Genomic DNA, 12,065 nt, shown 5'->3' on the forward strand with positions numbered 1-12,065 from the left:
GTATGCTGTGATTTTTGCAAAAGTTCATGAATGCTGAAGACATGTATTCACCTCCTCTATCTGATCTCATGACCTTGATCTTTCTGCCTGTCTAGTTTTCTACCATGGCTTTGAATTCTTGAAATCTGGAAAACACTTCAAATTTCTCTTTCAGAAAGTAGACCCAACAATATCTGCTGTAGTCATCGATGAAGGTTAAGTAATAAAGTGAACCATTAATGCTGCGGGTCTGGGCATAACCCCATACATCTGTATGAATCAAATCAAGAATACCTCGTGCACGAGAGGTACTTCTGACAAAGTTGGTTCGCTTTTGTTTGCCGAAGCAGCATGCTTCGCAAACTTTTCCAAGAAACTGTAGCTTCGGAATCCCAATTGCCATATTCCACTTCCTTAGATCTAACAAGTACTAGAAATTGACATGACCATATCTCTTGTGCCATTTTGTAGATAGTGGCATCTGTTGCATTTGAGCTGACATGGCATGCTTATCTAGTACTGTAGCTAGCATTCTGTATAAGCGTCCTTCCTTGACACATTTTGCTACTAGTTGACATCTTTTGGATTTGTCTCTGATAGTGCATTCATCACCGTCGAAGTTGACTTTGTAGTTGTGTTCCGTCATTTGACCTACTGACAAAAGGTTCTTGCTGAGCTTCGGAACATAGAGCACATCTTTGACTAATCCTTTTGTTCCAGTGAAATTGTTCATAGGGATAACACCTGTCCCTTGAACTGGATTCGGTGTATTGTCTACTGTGTAGATGACATTTTTCTGTCCTTCCAATGGTTTCATCTCTGTGAACCATTCCTGATGATTTGTCATATGAGATGATGCACCGTTGTCGATGTACCAAGGATCCTATTCCACTTGGTCGACTTGATAGCTGAAATCCTCTTTGGGATTGAAATCAGTGTCTAGGTGCATTGCATCAGACTGATGCAATTCCTCGCTTGCAAGAAACATATTTCCATGTTCATTTGCAAAATGACTGTGACTAGAATGTCCACCACGATGATTTCCTCTTCCTTGGGAATTCCCTCGATTACTGCTGGATTGACCGCCTTGGTCGTACTGCTTCTTGCGGCAATCTCTTTCATAGTGTCCAAACTTGTGACAGTAGTTGCACTGAATGTTTAACACATTGGTGGATGCATTCCCTCGTCCTTGAAATCTTCCTCGATTGGAATGATTTCCTCTTTGCTGATTCTGACTTTGCTGAGGATGATGCTGATGCTGATGCTGACTTTGATTTTGTTGATGATGACCACTTTCGTGATATGATCTACCTCTACTTTTGCCTTTGCCTCTACTTCTGTCTGAAGCTGTGAATGCCTGATCATTAGAATGACCTTTGCGTGCTTGAATGGCCTGAGTCCTGAGTTCTTCACCAAGTAGAACTGACTGAAGTTCTTCCAGTGTTGGAATTCGCTTGGACTAGATTCTCGTATCCCTCTCCTAGTCCATTCAGGATTACTTGAACCATTTCTACGGGGTTCATAGTCTCTCCTGCTGCTGCAAGTTGATTGTTGTAGTCTTTAATGCGGAGTACATAAGCATGACCAATTTCACTACTGTTGCAGAAACTCTGGTTGATTTGGTTTCTCAGGGTGAGAATCCTGGATGTGTTTTTGGACTCGTAGAGAGCGGCAAACATATCCCATGCTTCTTTTGATCTCTTGACTATGTTGAGCTATCCTAGCATGACATCTTGCACATTCTGCTTGATCAGGTGATAGGCATACTTGTCTTTCTCATCCCATTCTGCTTGAGCTCGGGCAATGGTAGGATCTACTACTAGTGCAAAAACTGTTTGTGTAGATGTAGATCCCGTTGCTAGTGCTGTGACAACAGATGGAGTAGAGCTACTGGTGGCTAGATCGGCCAATGGTCTAGGTGTAGACCCATCGACATACTCCCATTTGTCCTGAAGCACAAGAATGGTCTCCATTTGGTATTTTCATGTACCGTAATTGGAGTTGTCTAACTTAGTAGATGCCTCCAGATTGAGGTTGCTAGTCAACATGGTGCAAGAAATGTACTCAGAAGTGTCATGAAGATCTCTGTATGAATCAACTGCAAATACACTGAATATGCCAAGTAAAATCTCTGAACCGTCGGTGAATATAGAACTGCAGTATATAAAATCTAATCTGTATTACAAGGCTTGTGGCAATGATGCCGGGAATAGCCAAGAGGCTTTACAAGGCTGAAATGATGTGCACGATGCCGTGAGATAGCCGAATAGGCTTTACAATGGTGGCATGTGTGTGTGAAATCAAATGCTATCTGCCCATTGAATCAATCTGCAATGCCTCTGAACTCTAAAGTTTGCTCACTGAACTGATGAATGTAAGGTTTCAGGTAATGTAATGATGTGAAACCATATGTGAGCGTATGGACTAACTCCGAGTAGGTACTAGTCGAGAATTTCAGGCATGGCTTAGATTGGCAACTTGGGGAAATTCAAAGCGTCCCCTCTATGGCAATCTAGTCTACTCTAATCTAGATCTAAACCAGCCGTCGATTGATGAAAGAACAGCAAATAATTTCTTTTCTTTTGTTCTTTTTTAAGTGCTGGGTCAGATGCGTCGATGTAGAGGCAAATGTGCGTGAAGGAAGTGGTTTTGTCGACGAGGCTCAAATGTGAGTGTAACTTGCGCCAAAATGTGCACATGATGTGACGAGCGCGTAGAGCACAAAACGACTTTCCTTTTTGGAGCACCCTCAAATTCTTCCTGGATCAAGAGATATGACTTGATCTAGGTGGAGGGACAAAAGGAGTGCAAATGTGCTCAATGATGATGTGTCACTGTGAGTCACATGCAGTGATGATGTGGCAGTGTGCCTAGCAAGAGGTGTGCCTGTGTGCACAGTGTGCTTGGCAAGGGACTGTGCCTACAGGGGTCAGTGCTGACTGGACAGCTGAGGTGGCAATGCTGAGGTGGCACTGCTGAGGTGACAGAGGTGATGTGGTAGTGATGACGTGGCTTGATGATGTGGCCTGATGATGTGGCTTGATGATGTGGTAGAGGTGACATGTCACTGATGACGTGTGCAAGCTAACGTGGCACTGATGATGTGGTAGCTGAGCTAGCAGAGTGACATGGTAGCCTCACGAGGCTGCTGATGTGGCAAGGTGGATAAGCTGATGATGTGGCACACGGGCCACGTGTCACTTGGCTTACCACACCTCAATGTGTGGTGAGGTTGAGGATAAGATATCCTCCCTTGCTGCCACGTGGCGCTATGAGAGCGATCGAAATCTATCAAAGATTCTATTGATTCTGCTGACGAAGGTTCACAGTCGACGATGCTTGGAGGTCGTCCATAGTTCAAGCGGCATTGTTGGAGTCGATGGCCTTGGAGCTCTTTGCATGAAGAGCTGGCTGGCATCGGCGTTGAAGCGAGCACTTCTGTAGAGGAGCCTGCGACTATGGAGTTGAGTAGCTATGGAGCCGCTAGGAGTCGAGGCTCTGCTATGAGCTTTGGAGCGGCTATTTTCGGCTATGGAGCCATTGTTGTAGAGGGAGCCGCTAACGTGGATGGAGCGTTGGTGGCTCTATGGATTGCTGGCCGAGCCATGAAGAGGTTGCCGCTGGCATGGATGGAACTACAGGAGGCTCTGAAGCATTGTTTGCATATCATGGAAGCTTGTTGGAGGCGGCTTTGAGAGGCTCTATGGAGCCTTGGAGAGGCAGAAGTCCGCTCATATGAAGGTCGTTGTGGATTACAGCACCTGGGATTGCAGCAAAGTGCATGAAGAAGGAGTCGTTGAAAGTTGGCTTGGGAGGTGCGTCGCCTTGAAGTTTTCTTTGCTTTAGACTTGGAGATGGCGTAGGGTGCTCCCACCCATTGGATACCTCCCGATTGTAGCCATTGAAGCATTGGCTATGTAAAGAGCTTGGGATGTAGGCTGATGGGCCGCCTTGCTGGACGTAGCTGATTGCCTTATGCAGCTCGTTGAGGCCCGTGAGGTCTGGTGAGGCTTAGAGATCTTAGAGCCGCCGCCACTGCTGTTCTATGAGTTGAGAGCTTAGAAGAGTGAGAGGTCGTTGAATGATTGATAGGAGGCTTGCCTTGCTTTAGAACTATGTGGACTCTTGCTTATTGCTTGCTTGCCCTTGCTGTTGAAGCTTTTTCTCAGATGCGTTGAGTCGAGAGAGCAAGTAGCAGGCCGACTTTGTAGAGGCTCGATGAGAGGCTCGTAGAGGGTAGTAGAGCTAGAGCAAAGCCTTGGCTAGATTGTTGTAGCTCATAGGTGCACAATTGCTCTCTCAAAATCTCTAAAAAACTCTCTGAGACACTTTCTCTCACAATGATATCAAATGGACGGATATCTATAACAGAAATCTCTCTCTCTCTCTCGGATTAAGAGAAAACAATTCTCAAGAGTGAAACTCTCACAATAAGAAGAATAGATCTCTCTTTTCTCTCAAATCTTTCTCAATGAAGAATCTCTCTCTCTCTCTCTCAACTCAAGAAACACTCAAAGGAGATGAACGGACAGAAATTCCTCTCACATGAACGGAAATCTTTCATCAACAGAGTGAAAGATAGAAACCTCTCAATCTCTCAATCTCTCTCGCACTCTCAAGAATCGCAATGCCTCAGCGGAAGGCAAGGGGGCTCTAATACCATGACAAAATATGAAGAGGGGAGAGGAGAAGAGTGGAGATGAGGAGAGAGGGCATAGCTAGAGAGCACACCACAAATGACTAACTGTACACTAGATTTAGTTGGAAAAATAGAATATATACAAACCCTTTTAGGGTTAGGGTTAGGGGATCTAACCATTTACTTTATAGCACTCTATAAGGTTAGTGCTATGCACATATGATCACGTGATCGTGCTATGCACACATGATCACATGATGTTGAGCGTGAACTCTCAACATTATGTATGCTATGATAGCTACTAGACCAGACATTGCATTTGTAGTGGGAGTTATTAGCCGGTATATGGCTAATCCAGGAAAGAGGCATTAGGAGGCAGTTAAGTGCATCATGAGGTACATGAAGGGTACCAAGGAGATGTGCATCTGCTTTGGTAGAGGAGACATGCGTGTACTTGGGTACACAGATTCAGACTATGCAGGGCATGTGGATAGTAGGAGATCCACTTCTGGTTATGTTGCAGCCACAGAGGGTTGCAAGGAGGCTATATGGCTTGATCGGCTAGTAGGAGATTTGGGGATTCATACAGGTGTACCGACATTGCATAGTGATTCCATGAGTGCTATTCAGCTAGCACGGAATCCGATCTTTCATGCAAAGACCAAACACATTGAGGTCAGGTACCATTTCATCAAGGAGGTACTTGAGGACAAGCGCATAGAGCTTGTCAAGGTTCATACAGATGATAACTCTACAGATATGCTGACGAAGAGTCTACCTAGTTAGCAATTTAAGTTTTGTCGTGTATTGATGGGCATTGGATAGTATGCTCACTAGTTGTTCTCCCTTAAAGGCACATTGTCCTTTAAGTGGGAGGTTGTGGGGGTTAAAGGTCACTGTGCCTTTACCCCGGTTATGTACAATACTCAAACACATATATAAATGAATGAAAAAGAAGATTAGGGTGGTTCTGCACCCACCAAAACTTGTGTGGCTCTCTATCTCTCTCTCTCCCTCTTCTATTCTTGCTTCCATTAAGAGCACTCTCACCTTTATCTGGTTGACAAACCATGTATGACTGGCCAGTCATTGTAACGACTAGGAGCATAAACTCACCATAGCACTTTGGGCATATTGAATGGCATATAAGGTCTCTAAACCAACTGCACGTCCTTTAGCCTAGCATTTGGGTGGAAGTAATTATGCCTATGGACTTTATCATTACAAGCCTTAGAGTTGCAATTAGGAAACGAATATCAGAAGAGGCAATCCTAGAAAGGCTAATGGCTTGATGAGACAAGGTTGAGAGCAGACTATGCCATAAATATTGAAATGCAACACTGCAAAAGGTGGCTCGATCGCAACCTCAGGAACAAGGCCTAAAGGAAGGTGACCTCGTGCTATTGTATAGCCTAAGGAACATAGAGTGAAAATTGAACTATAGAGAAACAGGTCCGTATCGAGTTGTAGAAATTATGCCTCAAGGGTCATGCAAAATTGCAACCTTTAATGGTATGAAAATGGATGGTTATATCAATGGCAGCAAGCTAAAATGCTACTATGACCCATTGATGCTTCCAACACTATAAGCCATCCATCGAAAAAAGGAGCTAAGGAAAGATGTCACTCGAATGAAGTGGCTATCGATGGAGAAACTAGGGCATGGCGGGCTAAGACAAAGAACTAAAGGCTAATAATAATCTGCAAGAAGGCATCCGTGCAAGGGTTAAACCCCATGGAGGATCTAACCATTGCCCCTTCTAGGGTACATGTGGACTTCCCATTATACATGAATACAATTTGCTCGACAAAAGCCTTCATTAATCCTGGTGCAAGCCATTATCTAATTTCATATGAAATGTGCATCTAGCCCAAAATCTTGCCCGTGATAGGTTGTATTGAATTGCACATGTCAGTTAATAACCACGGCATGGCTAGCAGCAGATGCTATGCTATGCCTGCAGGTGCCATGGATGAATAGGTTAACATTTGACAGACTTGGTGTTGGGCAGTCAATTGCCAAATCAACTGGCGGGAAAGCACCATGACTCTCACCAATGATGGCTACACCTTAGTCATCCTCTAGTCATCTCAATGGATCATAAGGCCCCACTTTTAGTGCCTCGAGTGATTCCAAATAGCCACCAAGTATTCCATGAGTCCCTCAGCGTCAGTGGAAGCCTCTTCATCTACTTCGACTACTATTTGAGAAACAGCAACCATTAGGAAAAAAGTAAAGTCATTTTGAGGCCTTTTAGCCTAGAAGGAAAATAGCCCTCCACCAATCAAGGGAGGGCCAACGTTATGTTGAAGAAATACAAAAAAGGAAGAAAAAAGAAATATTATCAAGTTTGCATTCAATGAGGATACTCGAGCTACTTTATTATATCTAACATGCGGTGTAGAACTCAGTATTTCTTCTCTTCATCTAGGAGATCTCAAATCTAGGACTCGGCGCTATCCCAACCACTTGACGCGTGTCGCGGGGTCGAGCAAAGCAAAGCAAAGCAGAACCGTTAGGTCAGAGCAGAACGGAGCCATCAATCGTGGACACGCGGCATGAGTAGAGTAGAGCACATGAGATGACGTGTGCCGACTCGTGTAAGCATCTGGCCTCCAGGGACAAAGTAGCACCATTTACTCCCCACGTGAATTGGAGGAGGTGGCAAGATCACCACCTGGGTGCGCGGGGCAAAACCCTTGGAATGACATTTGAAACACTGAAAATGGGCACCCGAAGGCCCAGAAAAGGCCAAAAACATCCCATAAAAAAAGTGTACTAAAGAAGGCAATTTGATAGGTTGGCCAAGGACAACCTATCAAATCACCTTCTTTAGTACACTCCTGGCCAACCTGTCAAATCGCCTTCTTTAGAACACTTTCTTTATAGGGCCTTTTTGGCCTTTTTAAAGCCTCGGGGTACCCGTTTTCAGTGTTTCAAATGTTGTTCCGAGGGTTTTGGCCCGCTCAAAATAGGTAGTGTTGTCAGAAGTACCAAATTCTACAACACCATGCGTCAGTGGAGTTATGTCGTATTTTAGATTTTATAGGAAACAAAAATGAAGAAATTGTGAATTTTTCTCAGGGCCCCAAAATGAGCTCCCTTTTTTCCTAATGATCCGTGCAATGATGTGATCCCCTTGCAGCTCTAAGTACAAGTAACAATGGATCGACCATCCATCCTGCCAATGGCTAGTACATTCAAAGGAAGGAGATCCTACTAGCATCCAAAAGGTACACTCCCACCCTCGACCCAACGCTTTATAGAAGATCAGATCCATTATGCAGCTTTGCCTCTCCACCCACTTCCTACGTCAATGGAGGTCGAAGCCTGCAACTACAAAAATCTAGTATAAGAAGATGCAAGACAACTAAGAGGAAATGGAAGTACGTCCCTAGGTAGGTTCCTAAGAGGTTGGTGAGGCTTGTGCATACAAAGCTCCCACAAGGAGTTTCTTGGGAGTAGAGGCTCCGATGGCATTCTTCCAAGATCCCCATGACACATGAGACACTACCAAACTACACAGCATTGTGACTTTATGGTTATCATGGTGACTCTTTATGAGTATTCCTCATATGTATCTTTTGTTTTTTGTTGCCAAATCTCTATAAGAGATTGAGATGTATCAAGGACAACATGTATATTATTTTTTACTAATATAATAACAATCATTTTTGCTCCCAAAAGCAAAAAGGAACCATAGAAACAAACCATTGGGACCAAAGAAACAAACCATTGGGACCGTAGAAACCCTAAAAATGTATAGCAAGAGCTCTCACGAGTAGAACGAGGGGCTTTTTGAACTTAATCAAAGATGGCACCCAAAGATACATGGTACCACAAGCTATATGAGTAGCTTGAAGAATCCAAAAGATGACTCAAGAGGAGGTCTTTGTGACTTGACAAAAGTAACGTTAGTGTCTCTACAGGATAGAGCACATTAGGCTTTGATACCATGTTAAAAGATTGGAGGAATAGAGAGAGGAGTGCACGACCAAGATGGTTAATTTTTTACTACTTGTATTATGAAGATGATGATGAATATATACACCTATACCATTTAGGGCTAAGCTTAGGTGTTGTCCTTATGCCCTTATAGTCCTCTCTAGAATAGTGAGATTTACATTATTCTTAGCATATATTATTATAGGGTTGAACATGTTACCTCCCATGCTACTCAGTAGTTTGAGTGTCTCAAATCTCAATGTGGCGCACTTGTTAGTAGAAATCCAAAGAATTCCCAAATAGGAATGCATCACATTTCTTAATAAGAGCCAAAGACTTTGAAACCAAAATGAAACGGGTGAAAGCTCTTTGGAGGAGGGTACTCATAGAGGAAGGGTGAAAAAGAAGAGGGATAAAGGTAATGCAATGGATTTAAGGTAGAGGAAGAAGTCATGGACTCTATTTGTTCTTTAGATGCCATAGAGTCTCTTTTCACTTTAGGGGAATACTTAAATACCAAAATGATAAGGAAGCCTATAAAAAAGCTCAACATTGGATCTAGGTAGAGCAAACAAGGAAGCCAAATTAACCTATAACATATGATGTACCAGAGTACAGAGGTAATGAACAAGAGATATGGATACCACCCCTATGCACACTTGATGATGAACAACCTTCAATGCAAATCTCTATTCTCATCCCTCCCATCTTGCCAAGCAATGACCAAACTTCAAGAAGAGAAGTCAACATGATTGGCATGGTGGGCACTATAATCAACACTCAACTAGGGGTCTTATTGGCTTGTAGCTATAATTAGCACTTAGTTGGTGGTGCCATTGGAACTCTCCTTAAGGGTAACACGGCCCTATGGCATGGATTAGATATATGTGTTTTCCCTAAGAGACCTCTTATTACTGAAATGAAACCTCTCATCACTGAAATGAAACCCACCGTAGGTGAATGATAATGGAGTCCTCCCTAATCGAGATCATGACGTCTCACTAGGAGATTGATGCCCAAAACACTACCACTCCCCTTAAACCATAGGAAAGAACCAACCATTGTAGTAGTGTTGATGGTGGTGCTAGTGAATGTGGTTTCCATAGACATTCATAACCTCCATTATAATCAATTAGTACACTAGGCCAAGATCCATCCCTTGGGAATTGTAAGAAATGTACCAATCAAAGCTGCACAATTATTCTTTACAATCACATATGTACTAATGCAATTATATAAGACACTATGAGCCTATGAAGCTATACTAGAATGGCCTTGGGTAAATCAAGACTACTACATGATGGGTAGATAGATGTGTTATGACTAAGAAAATTGCATCAAAGTGGATCTAGACACATGAAAGATCAAACAAGTTAATCTAAGATCCTTGGATGAGACATCTAGCACCGCCATTAAGAACTCCTATGGATGCATGTGATAGAAACCGTAGATGTGCCTAATATTAACCACGTGTTAAGTATGGAAGGAAGTTGAAGAGAGGTCTAAAAAAATACCACCATTCATTGATAGCTTACCGTAGGGCCCTTGGATCTGAGGACTCTCAATCTTTTCTTCTTGTAACTTTAATTTTTCTTGGTGGTGGTTGTACCCCTCTCTAAGGTGAGAGCTCGTTATTCCAAATCTTCATAGATTCATGATCTCTAGACTAGAGCAATGGTCAGCGAGTCATTGCTCTAGCTCTTCACATCCATCTAAGATGAATTTAGAGTAGTTAATTGCTTTCATGAATTAGTTCTCTCCTACATAACAGGCTATAGCGAGGGCTGTACTCAATGAGCCAAATTTGTCCCATTGTTCCAATCACTCTAAACCTCCTCATGGGACACAGACACCTACTTTGTGAGGCATCCTTGCCTGGCCCATGATTTCATCATATATCAAAGAGAAGGAAAATAAAGAGCGAGGAAGGTATATGATGTGGAGGCACAGAACGAGAATTTTGATTTTGTTTAAGTATAGACGATGGTGTACTATAGAATGGGGCCTACAAAAGCCAGTCTAACTACTTGTTGGACAATACAGTGTCTCCAAAATTCATTAAAGATCAGGGTCTCCGTAGCATCTAGGCACCAGAATAAGTGACCACTAGATGCATTATTGAGACTACGTGGCTCTTAAATATGTAATCGGTGCCGTGATGGCAGAAAGGAGTCTACAAAATACACATTCTTTGGATGGTGGAAATTTGAAAGCATGAATTAGCATGTCTTCCTAGTGCAGCCACATCCATGTCAACTTTTCTATTGATACAACTATCTCTACTAGCTCCATAGTCCACAACATCCAAGAAGCCTAGGCAAAACTTCATCTTCTTAGTTTGATTGCTTTTCTAGTTTGATTGCCCCCATGTTCCAACATTGTTCATGGTGGCTATGTTTAGGTACATTTTCTATGTTTATTAATGAATCTTTTGTTAGAAATATTTGCCGAGTTGATGCAGGTGCTTCTAGCGTTCATGTTATGTTTCTTTTGTTTGTCATAGGTTTGGGTGAATCTCCAAAAATCTAACGTAACATATTACTTTCAATGTTTGAACTTTGCACATTTAGCTAAAAGCTGTAAAAATGGGTGAGAGATAGTACTTCTTAGTTTTCTTCTTTCTTTTGATTAGGTTCAATTTATACTTTTTGGGTAGCTTGGGTTATGCAAACAACCACCCTACAAACGTCGTGTTGATTTCATCTCTTGCCAAAGAGATTGAGTTGGTCATCTTTTGGATGCTAAATCTTTGATCATCAAAATCTGGGAGGAGTTCTTACCTTATAAAAGTATATAATGCTAGAGGCAAAGCTCACAAGTTAATTGATAGTTTGATGCTTGCACACAACTAGCTATATGAAATTGTGCAAGCAATGAATTCTTGATCTATTTTAAGTAGGAGCTACCTTATCTTTTCATAAACATTTTGAATTTTTTAAAAATTTTAAGATTTTTAATTTTATTTTGCTTTGTGGTGCTTTTGTTAGATGCAAGAAAAGCCTAGCAATGTGTTATGGTAAGCACATAGGAACATGGCTTAGGGAGAGGCTAGTTTTCAATTTCATGGTACTATACTACCTGCATAGAATCTTGCAAACAAAGCATTTGATCATTAATTTGAGGATGGCGTTGGTTGGATATGAAAACACATAATGTGTTGACTTTGGGCTTGTCGGAAAACATGTGCACTTTGATTTGATTCTCTGTCCTTTTGTCCAAAATAGCATCTACCCTAGACAATTTCAGCTCCCTACCCAGCGTCCTATCCTACCCAGACCATCAGTGCTTGGTAGCTTATTACATGAGGCCATTCGACATAAGGAGAGATTGCTTAGAGCGCATAGGGGAGACTAGGGCATACATCTAAATGCTGCTCAGAGTATGATGTTTGAGTTTTTTTGACCACACAATTTTGATCGGGAGGGCTCACAGAGAGGTGACAACCACAAGGACCCAAGATAGAGTCAGAGACACGCCATGATCAACCAGCGTACATAGGCA

This window comes from Dipteris shenzhenensis, chromosome 8 (assembly GCF_047967505.1).
Source record: "Dipteris shenzhenensis isolate YYH24624 ecotype China chromosome 8, Dip_SZ_1.0, whole genome shotgun sequence".
NCBI lineage: Eukaryota > Viridiplantae > Streptophyta > Polypodiopsida > Gleicheniales > Dipteridaceae > Dipteris > Dipteris shenzhenensis.